The 24336-nt window shown below is 33.1% G+C and overlaps 1 protein-coding gene across 1 annotated transcript in view; it reads left to right on the top strand.

Moving 5' to 3' along the window:
- LOC143582974 (homeobox-leucine zipper protein ATHB-15-like) overlaps window positions 1-23747 on the top strand; it is a 50036-nt gene extending 26289 nt beyond the window's left edge. The window contains exon 18 of the mRNA XM_077065416.1: window positions 23738-23747. The gene's annotated coding sequence lies outside the window, so the exon portion shown is untranslated. The remainder of the gene's footprint in view (window positions 1-23737) is intronic.
- The last annotated feature ends 589 nt before the right edge of the window (window positions 23748-24336 follow it).

Genomic DNA, 24336 nt, shown 5'->3' with positions numbered 1-24336 from the left:
TATTTGTGTTTCAAGCTTTTAGATTTTATGCTTTGTATAACGTACCCTAACAGTTTTGGTATCGGTTCAGCAAGTCGTGTATCGTAACTCAACGACGACGAAAAGCCATAACTTTGATTTCAGTGTGATCGGTTTTGCCAATTAAAACAGAGTCATGGCGTAGCTTGTTTTCCGCTTACATGTCTCATTATTGTAACTGAATCATTTATTTATTGTCATATATATTGTATTATTTATTTTAACGAAAACAAGAGTTAAAACGAATCGGCAATTAATATTTGACGCTTAAACTATTTGCTTGGATAGCTTTATTTTATTTCTAGTTAACTTTTTTTTAACATCTTAATTATCTTATTGAAAAATTAACACACCCCCAAAACTCTACCGACTACACTCCTCCGAATGGGAACTTAACTATTTCAGGTTAACTTTTCTAAGTATTCAGTTGGTAAAATATTTTATTAAGAATTTAATTTCATTATAGTATTTTAAACAAGTAACAAATTAATTAAACTTTGGCATGGGATTATATCAAGGAGATCGAGTACACTTTTAACTATTAAGGCAAGTTTTACAAAATAAAATTTGAAGTATAAACTTCATGTTAATTTTTATTTGAAATGCTATTTTTTCCTCTTTTTGTATTAAGAGATTTTATTGTTGAGTGGCCAGCAAACTTAAAAGTTAGAATTGCTTAGGTATTTCATATATGGTGACCCAATGACAAAAGGCTACAGTCAGCTGGCCCAACTTAGCCGTATGAAGACCTTAAGCGTCTTCAAATTATCTTCAGTGTCAGGGAAAACTCACTCTTCCGAATGCCCACTACTGATAAAACACGGGCGCCCTCATTATTTGAAATTAATTTATGCTTATATTTTTACATCATTTTCTATTTTACTTCAGTCAAAATACTGAAAAGGTAAAATAATATCATAAAATTTCTAACTGGTTAACGTATAACTTTGTGTAATAATATGTTTGAAAGTCTAGTTTACAATTTAAAAGTACCCGAATACTCACTTAGCCGATAGTTTATTATAATATTAGTGACCCGGTAAAAAAAGGTTTAAGATATAAAAGAAAGAAAGAAGCCATCACAACCGTATATATAAACCCGAACTTGTCATTTTAATTTGCAAAGTAGGAGCTAAAATGTCACTTTTTTGTGTTCGACCAATCAATAAGTTAAATTTTTGCCTTTAGTCTTTACTTTACCAAGTGCTCAAATTAAAAGAATTAATGAATCTCATTGAAATTACAAAAACAAAACAAACAAACCCATTTTTGTAATGATTAAGAAATGCACTTTTGAACAATCAAAATTGCCTTTGGTTAATTACAAGTTGGGTAGAAAACTGGGGTGTGCGGTGTGCCCCCTGAATTGTGCCTTTTCCATGTACATTCACCCTTTAAAGAGTTCAAATGATGACAGGCCTCCTTTGTTAAGCAAACAAATCAAGTTTGTAATATTAAATTCAATAAAAAGTAACACTATGTATTTTACTTCTTTGAAAAATAAATTGCATTTAGGTTAAGAAAGTTAACTTAGGGGTGTTTGGGATTCCTTCTTTTACCTTCTTGTACTCATAAAATTTAGTTTTCTCAAATACCTTATAACTTATAAGTTATAAGTCATAAAAAGATAAAATAAACAATCCCAAACACCCCCTTAATATGGTAAGACTCTATGTTGTTGAGAAAATGTCTTATTTAATGAGCTGAAAATAAGACTCCGAGTGAAATCTATTGAAAATGTGAGATCTTTGGTTGATAAATTTAATAATAAAGTTTGAACGCTAAATTCTCTCTCAAAAGTGTCCCTCGTCTTCCTCTTACCAACCCGTCTCGTCTCACTTCTCCTAATATTTCTTTAATTCGTCACCAGACACCAAATCAAGTTCTACCATTATCCTCTGCTTCCTATCTTATTTTAGATTTTTCGATTCTGAGCCATAACCTGGAATGTGTGTAAAGTATGGGATAGCTCAACTCTAATTTCATCTTTCATGTATGTGCAATTTTTATTTCGTTTTCGATTTCTAGCGTTTAATCCTCATTTGTAGATAATTTCATCTTCAATTCCTAGTTTCATCTTCGATTTTTGGTTCCAAGTCCATAGGATTTTGGCGGTTTAAATCGATTTTGTTTTAGGCTTCAACTTCACTGGTAGACTTTGGTCAATGTATCCTGGCAAATCGGTAATTTGCTCGCTATGTTATTATTGAGTGCAGAAAAATATTGACCATTAGTGACTAAAGTATCAACAATTGATTGTATTATTATTCTTGAATGCATACTTCTTAGACTAGTTTTTTGCAAAAGCAATATTTAATCCATAAAAATAAAAACTACCGGATGTACATATATACATTAAGCTCCGTTACTTTGGTTGATAATATTTCTTTTCTCAACCTTTACATGATCAGTAGCTTCTTAGATTTCTAATTCATGCAATTTTCTTTGTTTTGGTAACTTCTATTTTCGGTTGTTTCAGAGTGCTCATAAAATATTGTCACCAATTTTTAAATGTCACACCATCATGCCTAAACACGAGATTCACCTTTTTCCCATCCATGACAATGACAAAAGGCATGATGAAAGACAATTCAAAATATAACAGAAATAAATTAAAAAAAGGTAAATCACATCATGCATGTGCCTTTTAAAGAACTTTAACAACATCCTAAATATAAATTTAATGGTGCGAAATTATTTAATTAACCAGATATGTAAAGCCTTAGATTAACACAATGACTGCCTTTTAAATTTGAGTTGGATACTTTTATATTGCTAATATTAGCCTGTACTATTTAGTTTTAGTGGCAATCTGATAGAGAAAACATGGCACTTTTATAAGTATTACCAAGTTGTCTATTAATCGAAGTTGCCTGGCTTTTGAAAAAGATAAACCCAAATGTTACCTCTTTGACACACTTTTGTTTTCTAGACTAATCGACATGTTATATTACAAATGTTTAATGAATTAGCAAGATACTTGTTGAAATATGCACAGATATTTCAACTCAATGGCAAATAATCTTAAATCTGTTAATGAGATCGTTAATTCTAATTGTTGGGTTTTTTTATTTTTAATTTTATTTTATATTATAATGAGATGTATCATGGGTTTGGGCCAAATTCGTGGATTTGTTGGACTTATTGTACCACACTTGTGTAGCAGCAGCTGGGCTTATTAGATTGAACCTATTTGTTGATTTGTGAATTTAAAAGGTCAAGAAGAGTTTTGTGTCGGGTGTGCGCATGCATCTTGGTTAAGACTTAAGAGACGCCATATCTCGTTTTAGTCTGTATTTGGTACGCATTCTTGGTTTTGGGATAATCAAGTTGACATTTAGATTTTGTGACAATACTAGAACCAAAATGATAAAACCCCAATTTCATGTCAAACGGGCTATTTGAAATATGAAAGTCACACCAAGGTTCTTAAATAAAATCCCTCATATTCGCTCTATATCTAATCCATAAGAAACTGAGCGTTTTTATTTCCACTCCACAACCTTAGTACGTCTTTGCCATTGAATCTCACTCCGTTCCGGATTCTTCATACTACCAACAAGTACTTCTAAGTTCTAAATAATGCTTGAATGAGCTGATCTTAACACTCAAAAACTTTATTTTACCAAACCCTCCGAATATGTCATATTACATAAACTTTACTTTACCAAACCCCCAAAAGGGATCTCATTGACATTATAAAAAGAGAGAACAAGCCCATTTTTGTAATCATTAAGAAATACACTTTTGGACACAAAAACTGCTTTTGGCCGGTTAACTAGAATCATGAGTAGAAAACAAGAAGGTGCCCCCTCAGTCTCCTGCATTGTGTCTTTCTTATGTACATATATATAAATTCACCCTCTAAAAGAGTTCATTCATTGTCGCAAACCTCCTCTGCTAAGTAAAGAAGTCAAACTTGTAATATACAATTCATCAAAAATTAACATAATATATTTTATTTACTTCTTTTAAAGATAACTAATATTTAGCTTTAGAAGGTTAATTTAATGCCAAATGACATTTGATCTAATGGCATTGGTGAATTATCCACAGCCAAATAGTAGGGGTTCATTGTGGGTGTTAACTTAAATTTTAATGACACAATTTGATGGTATATGTGTTGACAGATTGGTGACATATGTGTTTTATGCAATAATGAAATAAAAATTATAAAATTTTGAAGTCTCTTTTAGAAAAAAAAATAGTGATGTAAAAAATGCTTATAAAACATATACTCTTCTTCATTCCCACATTGGTAAGGAAATAAAGTTATGCTGGTAAATAAAAGTTAATGAAATAAAAAAAAATTAAAAGTATTTTAGAAAAAAAGAACAGTGATGTAAAAAATGCTTATAGAACATATACTCTTCATTCCCACATTGGTAAGAAAATAAAGTTATGCTGGTAAATATGTTGTTAAAAAAAGTTTAATTTACTCCTTTTTTATATCGACCAATTACATACACCCTCGCTACTTTACACTACTTTACACGTAAGTTACTTCTAAAATCATCACCCCTTAATCAAAGAAAGTACTCCTCTCAAGTATCCTAAATTAGACGTATAAAATTGAGAGCACACAAATAAAGCATTGTTGATCGGGCACTATAACCCAAATCTGGATACCCCAATTTGAGGTTAAACAAGTGGTGGCAGTGTACCCGCATGTTCCCCTCCCCCTAAGAACTGAATAATTGTTTTATTGAGTATTTTAAATTTAATAGGCTTCTAACTTTAGTGATCCTAGAACTCTTATTTTCTTCTAAAAAATAGTCTTCTCATATATGAGTTTGATATCAAAACGCCTTTGGCCTAGGTATCAAGGTGTTAATAGTGTGTTCTTTCACAAAATAGTAAGGATTCAAATCTTATAGCGAATAAAAAGATACATATCTAAAAAGTCGATCATATAAAAAAAGTATAAGTTTATCTTTCAAATATCACTAGAATTGTAGTAAAAACGATAAAAAAAAAAGGAAAAAAGAATCTATATATAATAGCTCTTATTCTATTAGAAATTTTGATATAATATTTAGCAAATGAATCACCTTCTAAAGTATATTGTCCTTATTAACCAAAGTACAAAGAGAACACATGTTATAAGTCCGTTTAAGAAAATGCTAATGTCATCCAACACAAAGCTTTTAATTTATTTATCATGTCATGTACTATACACTACTTGTGTTAAGTATTATGTATTGATTTTTGCATAACGTTATATTTTTATAATTTCTTTTCAGATGGACCGCGTACAACGTGATCACCAATTTTTTCATAAATTCCAAGATTTTTACTTTACAAAATGCAATTCATATAATTACAAATGTGACATTTATGGATAAGTAGTGTAATAAAATTTGATTATACCTTCTATTTGATCCAAATAGATAAGATTGATTATAAGTTTATAACACTTGCATCGTGCTATTGGGTTGCAGGTGACCCCGACTTGAACTTGAAAAATTCTATAAGGACTTGAACTTGTGTCGCACTCATGAAACCGAACATAAAGTGTGTATTAAAATTTAAAGGGTTGACATGAACATACACAACCCGTTAACTTAAAATTAATTATTTTCTAGTTGTTAATACTTTAAAATCTAAATGTATATACTATTTTTATTATTATAAACCTTTATACTTAATCTATTATCAATTTATTTTTAAACTTTTAAAATTTGGTATAAAAAATGCCAACAACATTTTTTATTAAGTAAAATAATTAAAAATTAACTAAATAAAGCGGTTTAGACTATCAATCTGCGAACCATGTCAGGTCAACATGAACATGACCCGTTAGCTAGACGTGTTTGCGAAATTCGACACAAACTAACCCTAACCCGTTTATACTAAACACAAACCTGAATTTTTGTGCGGAAAATTCACACCTCCTAACCAACATAGTGGACCATCATTTCACCCTTTAAATACTCTTGCTCTCCTTACATCTTTAACCTCGAACATCCATCTCTCTAGCTCTCTTACTTTCTCTTTCAAACTAATCAAAAACATATAGAGAGAGAGAATGGAGCAAAACAAAACACTAATAACAAAAAAAGTACGGAGCTTGATGCATGCCATGTTCTTGATGCTAAAGAAAGGCATTTCCAAAGCAAAAAATATTCACCGATCTTAATATGATGATCAAACGTGGAAAATCGCCGGTAAATCCTTACACAACCTTCTCTTCCACCACCACCACAACTGGGCTGCCACCACTTTCAACCGCCACGTCCCGCAACACCTCCCCTCATCATCCGGTGATGAATACGAATTCATCCACAAACACCAAAACAATGATGACAATAACATGTATATTAATATTAAGGTTATGAAGGCTCTAGAGGACATGATCACAAGTACCACCTCATCACCGGGAATTGCGAAAAGCCCAATGGTTAAGCAGATTAGGATAACGGACTCACCGTACCCGCTAACTAACGGTGAAGATGATGGTAAGGTGGATGAGGATGCTGAGAAGTTCATATTGAGGTTCTATAACGGTTTGAAACGGGAAAACTAAATGAGGGGTTAAAGTTGAAGAAACACTAAGTGACCCAGGGCAGATTACGGATAATCTGTGGGTTAAGTAATGTTTCCCACGATGATGGGGTCCAGCAGAGAGGGTTGTTCTTCAGATGACCTGCAAAACAGACACCGTAAGCTCGTCACTGAGAAGGGGGGGTTCCTCCTTGTGACCCAGGGTAGTTAGGTTTGTTATCTTTTAGTCTTATAAACGATCTTATAGAATCAATTTCAGTTTTAACGAGAAGATTAAGGAACAAGAAAACCATCGGGTTATGGGTTTGGGCATAAAATGGGTACGGATCTTGAATGTTGGGTTGGGTTACCAGGTTATAAGGATCATAATATGATCTTTGCATTTTAGTCCTTAAACTTTGATAGTGGAAACATAAAGGGATACTAGTTTTAGTTTGGGATAATTTTTGTCATTACTTGAAAGTTAATAATATATATTATATAAATAATTAAAAAATAATATAATAACATTTAATTAACTCGATAAATGTGTGATCATAATTTAATAAAATAACCCGAACATAAAAGTGGTTCGGGTAACGGCCATTATATAATATTCGGAAAACCCGAGTTGTTACAAACGTTAGAGTTGCTCCTTAGATCTAGAACTATAGTGTTATTAACTTAGCTAGGTAAATTATTGCACTTCCTTACTAGTTATCACTTAGCTAGTAACCATCTAGTCATAGTTATCGTGCATTTAAAGTTCATGCGTATCTAGTTATTGTTTATAAGTTAGTTGACACGTATAGTAGCTATCACTTAGCTAAGTCATCGCCTATCATATATAGATACCGCGTAGATAAAGATCACGCATAAGCATAGTTCATGCATAATCTTGATTATGCAAGAATTATGTTATGCGACAACTTAGAAATGCGATAACTCTAGGTCATGTGGTAACTAAGTTGTAAAGAAATATTGTTATGCCATTACCCATGTGAGAACTTAATAGGCGTTCACTTGGGAATTAGGCGATTACTTGTTCTCGCATAGTTATATAATAATTATGTTATGCGTAAACCTTGGTAAGTTTTAAGTGTTCGGCCGTGGAAGCTTAGCCCTTTAATTAAGAAGTTTGTTTACTTCAGGTAAGTTTCTAGCCCCCTATTTATGTTGCGTTTTGGGTGGTGTGCATGCATACTCACGAAATGATTAAAAACGCTATTGGTTTTGTCTTCTAACCTATGTTATATAGAATGAATAATATAATACAATAATGATTTATAAACCGAATGTGATCATGTGAATATGTGTATGTTTTAACGGTAATGGGAAGAGTATATGTGATGTATAACGTAAACATAAGGAGGGCATGTGAACCCGATATGTGTTTACATTATATAAATTGGTTTACGAGACATGTGAAATGATGATGACGGGAGTCATCACCCAATGGGGTTGTACGATCTTACACAACACAAGGAATGATGATGACGACAGTCATCGCCCGAAGGGCTTGTGCGGCCCTACGTGACATATGGAATGGTTAACTAATACATGACATGACATAATGAACGTGCACGCAATATGATGATGATGATCGGGGATACAAATGTTGTTAAGTTACAACCTCATATTATGCGATATGTTATGTTATGATATAATGTTATGTATGTTATGACTCTTAAATTATAACCCACTCAACATAGCTGACTTTTAGTGTCTACATTAGGTTGTTACACTTGTCGTGGTCCTCATGGAGTGGCTGGAAGAATTATCCGAAATAAAATTGGCATCCTAAAGGACTTATGTCATGTTTTAGGATAAGTATCATGTTTTAGGTGTTTTATGACTTTTTTAAGTTTTATGTGACGTATGATTAATGAAATTATGAATTTGAAAACTATATCTTATAAATAAATCTAATCGGTAAGACACCCTAGGTTCAAAAAGTTTCATCTGCTAAGAACAATTTTGATTGGAGGTGGGTCCAAAGGTTCAAACAATACTCTGCTAGAAAGACTTTCTAAGTACGTCTATATGTTACTCTATACCATTATTCGGTAACTTTAAAAATATTGAGTTTGTTATTGTACATGCTTTATTTATTTATTTTGATTAGTTTATTGTAGTCTTAAAAAAGCTATGTTAAAGTATATAAGGTTGAGATTGTAGAGATTAAAATGTAAATCTGAAAATGTATGAATTTGTCATTGAAGCATTCAAGTATGAAAAGAAAAAAACAGTCAAAGTATAAAAGGCTGGGATTGAGGTAAAATATATGTAACAGGTTCCTTAGTCATTAAGCAATAAACATACAAACAAACGTACATTCAGGAAGCAAAGAAGGTCAAATATTTGAACACTTAGTTTCATGTCAACTTGTATATAAGTTGTATAAAACTTAGGTACGCATTCTATCTACTACATTTAGAATTAGTTGCAAACCAATTCCCTAATCTTTTCTCTCAAAACAAATCTTTATTATAAGGGGGGTGGGGTGGTGGATGTGATGGCATCACTCATCACACATCCCATCCAATTAAATAGTGCCACATAACCAACCTCAAATCCATCACATGTGATAGTTTTTTACTAGGGATGGTGGTGTGGTGTGGTGGTGTGTGATGGAAACCTCACACACGTTAAATTTTGCCTTGGAAACCCTTCAATGGTCACTTTTTGCCTTGGAAACCCACCATCACTTGCGTGATGGCCATCACTCAACCATGTCATCACGCCCGTGATACACCACCGACGGCGGTGTTGAGTGATGCCATCACGCTTGATGGCCCTTCATCACGCGGTGCCCCGGGTCCCCTAAAATTTTAATTTCAATGAACCCAGCCTGCCATACATATAATCAACATTTTAGTTTTTTCCCTTCTCTGTCTTATTATCATATATATTGAACTCTGTCCATTTTCTTTTACACACATCGTATTGGTGTAACATAAATATCTTTTAAAGATATTTAATTTGGTTTTTTATCCCATCGCCTTTAAAATAAAAACAACAATTCCTCAACAATCGTGTCGCTTCACCTTTTTCAAATAACCATCTTCAACCGCCGAATAACCGTCACCTTCAACCGCCGAATAACCGTCACCCTCCCATACCTATATATACATTGCCATATTCATCCATTCTCACCCCAACTTACGATGTTATTATACATATATGCTTGCGTTCAATCATTACGATGGTGACGGTACATGGCGATCACAACTAACTCATAACATCATCCTCGGCACCGCTGACGACAGCAATGGATGGTGGCCGGCTTTGGGTTAGCGGGATTACCGCCTGCATTGGGTGATGAACCGGCATTGAAGCGTTAGAAAGCATAAGACATTAACCGGTCTTCGCCGCCTGATGATGACGGATACTACGTTAAAAGGCACAGACTTTAACCGGTCTCCTCCGCTGCCTGAGAAGAATTATCAATCTTTCAATGGAGTGAATGCACGTGATATATTGCAGAAAATATGTTACCAATAATATAAAAAAACCTAAATAATTATGTGTAAGATTAGCACATTCTGTTAATGTTAAATAAATTTAACGATATGTAAAAGTATACAATTTGTATCATCATGAAATTATCAAAAAGTTAACATTTTACCAAAAAAAAAAAAAGATTCATGCACACATAATTAACATTTTACCAAAAAAAAAATTCATTATTTTAATTTGACGGCATCGAATATAGTTACAAAATTTACCCTTAGAGGTTAACAGATATACATTTTTAACATATTTATGAATTGTATTTTAAAATTTACCAACTCATGACCATGTTAACACACTTTATAAGTTACAATAGTTTGTTTAAATTCATTTTATTTGAATTTCTTTGTGGTAATTGCAACTTGCAAGTACCAGAATATACTTGCTTTGTTAACAAATATTATGTATTTCGTAAGTATACTTGCTTTGTTAACAATATTATGCTATTTTGTATTTGTTACAAACTCTGTTGAGAGGATATGTGTTGGTATCAAAAAACAAATTTTAGGTATAGGAGAGGGGAAATAAGAGTGACAAAATTTATCAAACTCAACGATATTTTTAACCAAATATAATCTAACATATATAGATTATAGAAGAGAGAAAAAAAATCCACACACATAACATGAATATATTTCTCATCTGTTTTTTTTTAAGCATATGTATTAGATCGACATCACTTATATTAAGTGTTTAATTATTCTTTTATCAAATTATAACTTATGTAACTACTTTATTTTTTGTAATCAAAATATGTAAGTTTATCACAATTTTTAAATGCTCTTTTCAGTAATCTTTTTAAATATAAGTTTTAATGATCTTTTAAATACTTCTTTTACTTTTATTATCTAGCTAGATAGATTTAACTTTCCGTTTGCCATAACATGCATCATATAATAGATATATGCTTCTTTTTATGGTTGTTGATTGTCTTTTATATTTATGGTTGTGTAACCATTATATTTTATTTATAATTAATATTCACCACAAAAAAATTGGTCTAAGACAACCTTTATTTCAATAAAAAAAGCTGCATTAGATGAAGTTGCATTAGACCTAATGCAACTTTTTTATGGTAGTGATTAATCTTTGCATGGATATGTTTTTGTTTATGGTTTCATGCTACTTGATTTTAATGTAATATATAAGTATCACCAAATAATGATGTTTGTATACAAACACAAATAACACCGCCGCAACGCGCGGGTAACATTTCTAGTATTTTTATATTTCAAAATGTCTTTTGTTTCATCACTGTCTGCCCTAGCTACACATGATACATGTATATATAATATATGTTCTATAATATAATAATACTCTATGGGGGAAGGGTTATACTAAAAAGAAGTAGTTTCCTGGAAAGACTAGTAATAAATCATAGCCATTGGATCATATTAGTCAATGGTTGAGATTTAAAATTACCAAAAACCGACATAGTTTCTTATAATTACTCTTTCACCACTATAACCGACATAGTTTCTTAAAATTGTTCTTTCACCATATGTTGTAATGTCACTTGTCAAAAATCTATTGGTTCTTACAATTCTTAGGAAACTCTTTCTTTTTATTTGAACTCTTTTCTACTCTATGATTCATGTTTATATTTATTAAAAAGAAAAAACATAGCGTATGCATTCCCAGTGTAAATAGGGTTTCGTAAAATTTGAAACCACAATAAGTCTTTTGAATCAGTAGTCGGTTTGTGACTCGTCATTTTATAAATTAATACTAGTATAAACTAACGAATTTTTAAACCAAAAAAAAGCCACAAAATGTCAAACCAAACCGTTTTTACCAAGTTTTAGTACCCGAATCTAAATAATATAAAACCGAAAAGTTTGATATTAAGTGCGTACCGTGACCATAAAAACAATTTAGTGAATAGTGCTTTATACTCTATTTTGTTATAAAGCTTCAAATTCATCTCTTATACAACTAATAATATACAATTAGCAATTTGACGAATAGTGCTTTACTCGACCTTGAGTTTTATATGCGCACTTTAGTTTTTATAGGTTAATTGGAATTTTCTTTTATGCACACAATTGTTAGTTTATGTTTCTAAATTCAAATTTGTAAAAACCTTAACCTAACCTACTTATGATTGTGGTCCTGATCAACTAGCAACACTTTATTGATTATTATTAAAAATTAAAGCAAACGCTGTATCGTAGATATGGAGTTTTAATGTGGAGAAATCATAAATCTTGTCATTTTTGTATGAGTTAATAATAAATTTATGTGATTCATAAAACTTTCCTTATTTATTACTATTTGTTAAGATTCTTTTGTGAAAATAACCTTGCACGTTTATTTATAAGTGCAAAACTCAACACACAATAACAATAAGACTCCGTGAATAAACAATGTGTGAATCTTTCGACACGTATAAATAGTATGTGCGGGTATTGAGGCCAATGAAAAAGTACATCAAGTCAAAGGCAATACAATAACGTTACACTAGCCAATATCAATGTCGATAATCGGTAATTATGGTAACATGTGACAATGAGTGTAAAAATTTAACATATTGCATGTGCATCAATCGATCGGTACAATACATGTAACGATAAATCATGAAACAGTGTGTGATTGATGTTTTGGGTAACAATATTAAATAAACAATTTCATAAAACTATGATTTCGTGAAACAAACTTATTGCTTACACTACGACTATATTTTGGGTTTTCTCTTTCGTTTGCCAGCGAATATATTGAAATAAAAATAACTATATGTGTCGCGCATTTTTTAACTAAAGTTTAACCAAATGTCTTTTAATAAATTTTCAAATGTTTTTTTTTCATCTTCTTTTCTACGCATCATAATAAACCGAATCAATACCACCGACTAATTTCCTAAAGTGAATGGTATTGAAGGCAGAAAAACACATTAGAAGGTATTCAAATTTTTTTTTACAAAATGTTTTTAATATCGATCAATGTACATATTAGAAGTAATTTAAGTGATATCATCATTAAAAAAATTCAATTTTAAATTAAGCTCAGTTAACTGAAAAAACAATCAACTTTGTAAGATGCCTACTCTCCCTAAGAGGAGACGGATGTTCGATTTCTATTTGGGCCAGTTTGAATGACATTTAGGTGAAATGATGAATCGGAGCTTTAATTCCAGGTTCAAACCTGACATGAGGTGAGAGTATGGATTTTATTCGGTTCTCACGCATTAGAAGGATACGGTCTCACGGTGACCAATGAGACGACTTTGGAAAAACCCAAGAAATATAGATTTACGCGTGAGATTTTCCGATAAAAAAGATGGGGCTCATTTTCTTCATTAAAAAGAATGGATGCGGCGTTTTGAAAAAGCAATCAACTTTGTCTATACTAGGGACGTTCGGAATCTGCGTGCCAAATAATAATAAAAGCCAACTTTTACAAAATATATTTATTTTCACATTTAGTTTTTTCTTTCTTTTAGATAAATATATGATACTGAATCTGTAATATATATAAACGAAAACATAAGAATCTTACGTGTCATGGTGTGGTCGCTCTCCCTTTTTTGGAGTCACCAGATTTGTTTAATTTTTAAATGGAGACTTTTCATGCATTTGACCCGAATTCACGGGTATGGGTCTTATCAAACCCATATATTTTTTAAACGGGTTATAACATCTCATTAAACTAAAAACTAATCTCACCAAATATTTTGATATAAAAATCCTATAAAGTATGGATAAACTAAAAATTAATATATGATTTATTTAATATATATATAATTTATAATTAAAAAAACAATTTTATAGTAAAAAAAATAAATGGGTCTTGGTTCTCATCAAACTCATATAGCTTTTAAACCGGGTTATAACATCTCATTTATTTGTGAAACAATTTATCATCAAACCATAAGTATATTATTATTATTAACATTCATACAATAAAAAAATAAAAATTCAAAACACAAATAAATATTAGAAACAATTTTGAAGTCACCAGATTTGCTTAATTTTTAAATGGAGGGTTCTTATGCATTTGACCCGAATTCACGGATATGGGTCTTATCAAACCCAGATATTTCTTAAACGGATTATAACATCTCATTAAATTAAAAACTAATCTCACCAAATATTTGATATAAAAATCCTATAAAGTAGGATTATACTAAAAATTATAATATGATTTATTTAAAAAAAGATATATATAATTTATAATTAAAAAACCGATTTTATAGTAAAAAAATAAACGGATCTTGGGTCTCATCAAACCATAAGTATATTATTAATTTTCATACAATAAAAAAATAATAATTTAAAAAATAAATAAATATTAAAAACAAATAATATGAAACAACATACGTAATACGGAGGATAAAAACTAGTTATTAATATATATTAAATAAGCACTATGCTTTGTCTGGTCAACCAGGAGGCCTGAAAAAAAAAAGAAAACTTTATATAATATTGATAAAAAAAATTATTTATTTTAATGTTTAAACTCAGTTATTCCATTTATTTTAATCTTTTTTTAGCACAATATAAATCATAACTTAATAAGTCTGTTTAAAAATTAATTGTTTAAACATAATAAAAAACAATTTTACTTAAATCCCAAATTTTCTCGCCTTCGGCCCATAATGATTATCGGGGACGACCCTAGTTAACGTGTACAACCTGAATGTTCTCTATGTAATGAAATGAAATAATTGTGTTCCAAAGAAAGTTAACATTTTTGCATGAAAAATGGAAATGGATAGATTGGCGACACGAAGGTTCTTGCTTTTCGATCGATTTAGGTGAAGTCGGTCTCTTATGGTTTGTGCAATGTAAGTGTGGAAAACTCTTGCCTTCTTATTACCTCATGTCATTTGCTAGCTAACATGTTTTGGAGTACAGTTTGTTCGTGGTGTCGAGTTACCTTTATTTTCACCTTTCAAGTACATGATTTATTAATCATGCTCAATCGACTCCACTTGCTATAAAAAGAAAATTGTTAAAATGTGTGATCATGACAGCTTATTGGTGCATTTGGAAGGCGATGAATGAAGCTATCTTTCCCAGCAAAAATAGCCTTTGGAATTTGAAATGGTCGAGAAGATGAAATCTTTGGGTCATCGTTGGATTATAAATAGGTTCACTTTTTAAATCTATGTTATGATCGAAATATTGGTGTAGTTTCTATTTTGAATTATGTTGCTTCTTTTGACCTCTAGCGTCTTGTTAGTGTGTTATTTTCAATGAAAATTGTTGAAGAAAAAAAAACACGGTGATCTTTTTTACGGTTCTAGGTTATGTGATCGAACGTGTCTTTACCACACTCACCATAAAATAGTTTGATAGTTTTTCTTTATGAAATATCTCTAGTTTTGTGAAATTAAACTATTGTTTGAATAAATCAAAAAAATTTTTTCTTTTAATTTGAAGTAGTTTTGAGACCTCAAATATTCTAATAACATGCGCATTCGCACGTTCTTAAGAATGATTATAACAATCACATAATCTAAAGTGATACAGAAATGTCATGTCTCGACTTTTGAAAAAGACATAAAAGCAAGCACAAAAAGGCAATTATTATTATTCGAAAATTGACGTAACTAGAAGGACTACGACTTATAAAGTTTTAATGCATATACAAAGTGAGTCACAACCTTTATTTTACTTTGTTTATGATGTAATAAAGAATTTTAGAGTTTGAATCAAGAAATATATATATATATATATATAGGGGTGGGATTTAGAGAGAACTCCTCTTAAAGAGAGAACTAGAGAACTCCTCTTTACACTATTGATTTTAACTAATCAGGGGTTAAAAACAAAGAAATGAAAAAACAAAACAAAGGTGGGGTTTTTAGTGAATAAAGGGTAAAATTGGAATTAAGAAGAAAGGCCATCAGATAGCGTCACATTTGTTTTCCATCTTATCCTTCCTCTGCAACATGAACAAAATCAAAGGTTTTCAAAAATCGAACAATCGGTTGCAAAATCAAGCACGAATCAGAAGAACATAAGCAGGTAAACTATCATAACAGCCTCTTCTCCTTCCTCGATCTACAATTCTCTCCTGACGAACAAAGATCTAGGGTTTTCAAAAATCGTGCAATTGGTTATATAATTAAGCACGAACAAGAAGAACATTAGCAGGTAAACGATCATAAAGTAGATTTCACATATTATTAGTATTGATTAAGTGTGTTTAGCAGTGATTCTGTTTTTACTGCATATTTTTTTTAGTTATATTACACATATGTATTATTAAACATCATGTAATGCATCTAAAAATTGCAATGAGAATATTAGTCCATTTGTGTAGTTTTAATACACGTATGCAATAAATATAAGGATATTATGTCCATTTTTTATGATAATAAAAGGAGATGTGTATGCTACCCTAGATTAACACCCTTAGATCTAAAGCATCAAAGGCTTAAAACAGTAGAAGGGGAAACAAGAAAGGGAGGCAGGGTTCTGTATGGTGAAGGGTGAATCTGGAATTAGAAGAAAAAATGAACCAGCAATCTGCCCCTTCATTTACACTCTTCTTCTCCTTTACAATTATCTTCAAACCAGAAGATAACCTAGGGTTTGAGCAATCGATGGCAAAATTAGGCATGAAACAGAGGATTGATAGCAGGTAAACGATCAATTTAGTTAATTTCATAAGTTACAAGCGCCGATTAGTCGTATATCTCGTGTAATTCTGAACGATTTGTGCATCTAGAGTCGATTAGGCACGCTGTAAGTGATGATTAAATGTATATCACGTTAATTCATATTGATTTGTGTATACAATTTCAATTAGACATATTACAAGTAAAGTTAGGTATATACCATGTCAAATACGAATAATTTTGTGTCTTTTCTTTGAATCGAAGAACAATTTGTTATATCGGTTAACTTTTATTCACAATTTTTATGATTTGTTAATTATTGTACATATGCAGTATATAAATCGTTTGTTTGGCTGCACGTATTTTAATTATGCTAGTCAAACACAATAATTTTACCGTATGTGTGAATCTCCGGTTATAATGCACACGTGTATTACATTATAACCTAGCTATAATGATGCATCTAATTGTATTTGTTGATTATTGCACATATATAGTACATGAATCATGTGTTTGACCGCACGTGTTTTAGATATGTTAGTCGAACACAATAATTTTATCATATGTATGAATATCCGGTTATAATGAACATGTGTATTATATTATAACCTAGATATGTTGATGCATCTAATTGTATATGTCGATTATTGCGTATATGCAGTACACGAGTCACGTGTTTAGCTGCACATTTTTTAGATATGTTAGCCGAACGCAACAGTTTTACCGTATGTGTGAATAGGGGTGTCAAACGTGTCGGGTTGACAGGTTGGCGGGTTAACGGGTTGTGGGTTGGCAGGTTGACGATTTGAAATGTGCAACCCGAACCCGACACATATTATTATTCGTGTCAAATATGTCAACCCTAATCCGCACACACATAAATTCGGGTCGACCCGAACACGACCCGTTTAACCCATATTTTTTAAACAAGTTAATTTATATAATCAGACATACAAATTATAGTAAAATCAAAACCATATATTTCAAAATTCAAATGAAATTTAAGCATAGTCGATTTAGATATAGATAGATTTGACGATATGTTCATGTATATTGGTGAATGGAAAGAAGAAATGCATCTTGGTAATGAAATTTTGGTTGAGAATTTAAAAGTGTCGTTCACGAAAAATAGTATTTTAGATGTAACAATGTGAAAATTTAGAGTTCAAAGTATCAACTTTCCAAAGTCTAGGGACTGAAATGGCCAATTTCCAAAGTTGAGGGTTAAAAATGAAAATTCTGCTTTCTTGACCCATAGCGGTACGCGCCAGGGTCAAAAGAAATACCCATCGCGGCACACGGTGGCAACGTCTGCCGCCACGTGTCACCACGTGGCAACACGTCCGCCACGTGTCGCCAAGTGGAGCGGCGCCTGCCACGTATCAACACGTGGCAGGTCTACGCTGTGACTCAGCAATGCTACGTCGAGGTACGCGACGGGGCACCCAAAGGCCTGGGCGCGGTACGCGATGGGACACTAAATTTGTCTATAAATAGCGGGTTCGGGATTCATTCCAACTCACACAAAAATCAGTTCTCAACTCTCTCTCTAGCATCTCACTAGAATTCCAAGTTTGTATAATCAATTTGCCTCGATAAGCGTGCCCCGATCCTTCGTTTGTGTACAACGTTTCCTTGGAGTTCATGCCACCCTCCACCCACATACCAAGAAGGTGTTTGTTGTAATGGCGATGAATCTTGTAAAGCGTGACGACGAGTCTTGAAGCTTGGCGTTATTGTTTAACGATCGAGAAAGAAGCGGCGTTGGAGTGCTGCTCGATTTCGTAGGGTTTCCTATACGCCACTAAGGTTAGGCGTAATAACGAATTCAATATAATTCAAAATTATATTAAAGGCTTCTTAAGTCGAGGTTATACTCGATGCCTCGATAAAAGAAAAGAAAAGAAAACATAACAAAGAAATGAATGAAAGAATGAATATTGAATATTGTGATTTACATATATATGTGTGTAAGTATATATGTATGTATATTCTTTGTTATGAAAATATTATTTAATGAATAATGAGTATTCTTAAATAATAAAAGAAAAAGAATACGTTTCTTGGAGAAGAAGAAACGTCGGGTTTTGAATATAAACTAAAGGTTTATAATTTACTTTTAAACTAAAGGTTTTCAAGTAAACAAGAATTGAATTAAAGGTTCAATCGAGGATTGAGATATAAAATAAGACTAAAGGTCTTAAGCCAGATCGTGTATCCGACTAACAAATATTTATACTCGTACTATAGATGCGAGATAAAGAAGGGAAAGACCCTTGGACGGTGAGTGAAGCCGATCCTAAAGAGACAAGGTGAATACGCCCCCAAACTTTTATAAACTTGTTTTAAAACAAAGTCAAACGTGTTATATGAAAATTGTTTACAAAGGAACTATGTGTTCCTAAAAACCGTTATAAATAAAGGGTATAAACCTAGCTCTCATGCTGTGGTATACGTATGTCTGGATCCTTACATAGGTGGTACTATGCGATGTATGGGCATGATCGCACCACCCTTGGTCGTAGGACGCTCTCCTGCAGGGAGTACGACCGTTGTGTATATTTACGGGTACTTAACTAAGTCGAACGCTGCGGTGTTTGCTGAGGTGACCTAGAGTAGAGGCTCATATTTATAATGTGTTATTTGACTTTGTTATTCCTAAGCCACGTTGGGCCGAGGCAGGCGTAGTCTCGAGGGGTAATAAAGTAAAAGAGTTATTTTTGCGTCAGCGTGTTCACCAGCATTCGTTGCTGACGTATTTTCTAACATTTTGCAGGTGAACAATAATAGCGCTTGGAATGACGAAGTGCTACTAAATATCCGATGGCTCGGATTCATTTTGTATAAATTTAATATGGTGGTTTTGTAAACATAAACAAGTAATCTTTTGTTAACAATTTAAACGGGTGTTTTATAATCCCGTCTTTTGAATGTATATATAAATTACACTTTTGATCCTTAAAGTTTTATAAGTCTTCCGCAAACTAACGCAACTCTGATTTATTTACAAACACGATACCAACTTATGGGTCGCACTCCTAGGCCTAAGATGGGGGTGATGTTATAAATAAATCAATTCGTGTATGAGTTTTCAAATTGGTGATGTTAGAATATTATGAATATGAATATGTATAATATGGTATGTGTATTTGGCGTTGTTGAAGACTATGTGAAATTTGTAGCCAACTGTTACAATTAAAACTTGCATTCATATGTGTATAAATGTATGTAGTACAAATTGAAGTATAGCATATAATGTATGTATATAACATGATCTTCTAAGGCTAGAAGGACGTCATATACCATGGAGTACAAAGACATAACACTGAAAATGTAATGTTAGCATATCTAAAAGACATTTGTTTATATCGCGTATCTTTTAGTTGCAGTGCATGTATGTACTGTATCTTTTTTAGTTGCAGTGCGCATATGTACTATAGCTGAAAGAATGTTATTGCCCAATTTGTTACAAAAATTTAGCTATGATGCATATATGTAGTATACAAGTACTATTTTTGTAGACATTATGTAGTATTATTGAATGCGTGTTTATGTTTTAGGCATACATATTTAAACATATTGCATATACACAGTACACATTGTTGTATTACATATATACAACACTAGTATATTACATACAGGCCACACTATTGTGTTACATATATGTAATACCACTGTATTACATGAAAATTTTAACACCTAAGTCTAGTTTATAACCATATGATGAAGATCTAAAACAAAATAAGGTATGAACAAAAAATAAAACGATTTGTTGGAAAATAAGCTAGAAAAGGTCAAAAGGCCATGAAAATTGAAAAAGACAACATTGTTGGACGAGGAATATAAGTCGTATGTATAATAATGTTTAACAACTATTGGGTTTTAACAATTGGTGTATAATATGGAGTTCACGCATACAATGCTTAACATGTAAGTAAAAAATATATTACGTGTATGTAATACAAATAGCAGGTGTAGCAGCTTTCGAGTAAAATGCCTGATGAGACAGTTAACAGATGCAGCAATAGCAGATGCAACTTCTTTAGCAGCTTGAATGTAACAACGTGAAAATTTCGAGTTCAAAGTATCAACTTTCCAAAGTCTAGAGACTGAAATGGCCAAATTCCTAAGTTAAGGGTTAAAAATGAAAATTCTGTTTTCTTGACCCATAGCGGTACGCGCCGGGTCAAAAGAAACACCCATCGCGGTACGCGATGGGGTGTCTGACAAAGTGTGACACGTGTGCCACGTGGCACACGGTGGCAACGTCTGCCGCCACGTGTCACCACGTGGCAACACGTCCGCCACGTGGCAAACCTACTGGGTGACTCACCTGGGCTACGTCGCGGTACGCGACGGGTGCCCAGGGAGTGGGCGCGGTACGCGATGGGACACCAGATGATGTCTATAAATAGCAAGGTCAGGATTTCATTCTTGGCACACCAAATTCAGATCTCTTTTCTCTCTCTAGCATCTCTCTAGAATACTTAAACCCGATCCTCGATTTGTCTCGATAAGCGTGCTTAGATTCCTCGTTTGTGTAACGACGTTTCCTCGAAGTGCGTGCCACCCTCCACCCACAATCAAGTAAGGCGTTTGTTATCGAAATACGTGCCAAGAAAGGTGTGTCCAAGAATTGATCGAGAAAGTGAAGCGGCGTTGGAGTGCTGCTCGATTTCGTAGGGTTTTCCATACGCCACTAAGGTTAGGCGTAACGTCAATTCAATATAATTCAATATTATATTAAAGGCTTAAGCCTTAAGTCGAGGTTATACTCGATGCCTCGATAAAAGAGAAATAAACATAACAAAGAAATAAATGAAAGATTGATTATTGAATATGATGAATACGTATATATGTGTGTAAGTATATATGTATATATATTCTTTGTTATGAAAATATTATTTAATGAATAAAGAGTATTCTTAAATATAAAAGAAAATGATTACGTTTCTTGAAGAAGAAGAAACGTCGGGTTTCTATATAAACTAAAGGTTTATAATTTACTTTTAAACTAAAGGTTTTCAAGTAAAAGAAAATGAACTAAAGGTTCATCGAGGATTGAGATAAGACTAAAGGTCTTAAGCCGGATCCTGTATCCGACTAACAAATATTTATGCTCGTACTATAGGTGCGAGATAAAGAAGGGAAAGACCCTTGGACGGTGAGTGAAGCCGATCCTAAAGAGATAAGGTGAATACGCCCCCAAATTTTTAAACTTGTTTTAAAATGAGTTAACTTGTTATATGAAAATTGTTTACAAGGAACTATGTGTTCCGAAAACCGTTATAACTATGGGTATGAACCTAGCCCTCAGGCTGTGGTATACGTATGTCTGGATCCTTACATAGGTGGTACCATGCGATGAATGGGCATGATCGCACCACCCTTGGTCGTAGGACGCTCTCCTGTAGGGAGTACGACCCTTGTGTATATTTACGGGTACTTAACTAAGTCGAACGATGCGGTGTTTGCTGAGGTGACCTAGAGTAGAGACTCTAGTTTATAATGTGTTATTTAACTTTGTTATTCCTAAGCCACGTTGGGCCGAGGCAGGCGTAGTCTCGAGGGGTAATAAAGTAAAAGAAATATTTTTGCTTCAGCGTGTTCACCAGCATTCGTTGCTGACGTATTTTCTTACATTTTGCAGGTGAACAATGATAGCGCTTGGAATGACGAAGTGCTACTAATATCCATTGGCTCGGATTCATTTTGTATAAGTTTACTTAAAATATAAGATGGTGGTTTTGTAAACATAAACAAGTAATACTTTTGTAACAACTTAAACGGGTATTTTATAATTACCGTCTTTTGAATGTATATATAAATTACACTTTTGATCCTTAAAGTTTTATAAGTCTTCCGCAAATTAACGCAACTCTGATTTATTTACAAACACAATACCAACTTATGGGTCGCACTCCTAGGCCTTAGATGGGGGTGTGATAGGTTGGTATCAGAGCCATCGATCTTAGCGAATTGGGTATCATAAAATAATACCCAAGCTTCGATCTAAGTATAGGAAATAATTGTTTATGTGTTTAGGGATAAGATAGGCTGGTAACCTTTCTTTTCCTCTCCACATTCTAAACCACCCATAATGTAGATGTCATTTAAAATTTGGATGAAAAACTATGTACGAAGGGCAAAAGAGGCCGGAATTGCCGAACCCTTCCCCGAAAATAACATGAGTGATGGATACTATGAAGCGTATTTTGATCAAGATGTGGAACACGACTTGACCAAACCTGTGTACTACCTCGGAAGTAGACACTACCCGATAGACATTCCCGAAAGTCCACCAAAACAAGGAATTGAACCACCAAGACGCTCAAGCTACCATCCACCGACCATACCAATGTATCAACCCTCTGATGTACTAATGTACCATCCTTCGGAGATTCCCACTTATCAACCATCACAAGAGCCACAGCACTACCCCACTGGATATTTCCCAAATGCACACCCATCCTATGCCTTCCTTTTAAACCGACCTATAAAGGAAGAACCACGAACTCCATCCTCCGACTGGATGCAGTGCCACTCTAACCCACGAAGATGGCTTACTGGAAGTTCCACCATGAACGAAGTCAACTCACAACCCAACCATGAAGAAGGGACATCTCGTAAACCAAGAATGAGGGTAATGATGCCCTACGAGAGCTTCAAAATGCCCCGATGGTCAACGAGACCACCGAACCCATGGCGGAAGAAGAGGATCCTGAAGAGGAGGAGGATCCCGAGGAAGAGGAAGATTCGGAAGAAGAGCATCCCAACAACACTATCGAGATATCAAGCTCAATGGATGGATCACTCACTTCCCAGAATCCAAGCTACGGTTCGGTTGACCTGTGTGTTCAATATCTGGAACAACTCAGGAACCAAGCTTCGTCGAGCTTCCCACCATTTCAAGGAAGAATCCCATCAATCCAAAAACAAGTAGATGAGATTCGTGAACAAAACCAGGCTGCCAAGACATACCTCTACCTTGCATCGAACACGACTAGGGTCCCGTATCCCGAGCCAAGAAATCACTATGAGATGGTGACACTGGGTTACCGTGACCCACCTCCACAATATGGATACCCCGACAAGGTCCCGCAATCGTATAAAGAACATCTGGATCGTGCTTTGCACGAAACCGACGATTGGAGGAAGAAGGTAGCCGAAGAAGGAAAGAAGAAGAAAAAGATGGGAGAGAAACTTCTTCACAAATGCAACAAATTAAAGAAAGTTGTGAAGAAGTTCTTAAAATATTGAAGATGGTGGAAAGAAGGAATGCGATGTGAAGCTATGTGTAATATAGTTTGTATCATGTGTGTAATATGCATGTAATAAGAACATTGAAACGTTCTTAGAATAAGGATAGGATAATCTATATATATCGTTGGAACGATATATATATATATATATATATATATATATATATATATATATATATATATATATATATATGTTTGTGTACTATGAAATAAATATATATATATATCTTTTATGATATATATATATATATATGTTTAATAAAGTATGTGTTTAATAAACGAAATGTTATTAAAATTTCAGATTTAAAAGATATATCAAAAATGTCTGAACAAAGTAATAACATTTAAACCGCACGAAAAGAGAGAGAAATAAGAGAATTGAATGGGAAAGACCCCTTGGGAAATCAAGATGATGATATTCCTGAAAAATATATGAATAAAATTCAAAAGATGATCAAAGATGCGGTAAGGGAATAATCAATGGCTAGATCTCAA

Source organism: Bidens hawaiensis, unplaced genomic scaffold, assembly GCF_021521415.1.
Source record: "Bidens hawaiensis isolate Kalapana, Puna unplaced genomic scaffold, B.hawaiensis_p1.1 tig00001511_1, whole genome shotgun sequence".
In the NCBI taxonomy this organism is placed as follows: domain Eukaryota; kingdom Viridiplantae; phylum Streptophyta; class Magnoliopsida; order Asterales; family Asteraceae; genus Bidens; species Bidens hawaiensis.
This window is presented reverse-complemented; position numbering and strand designations above follow the sequence as displayed.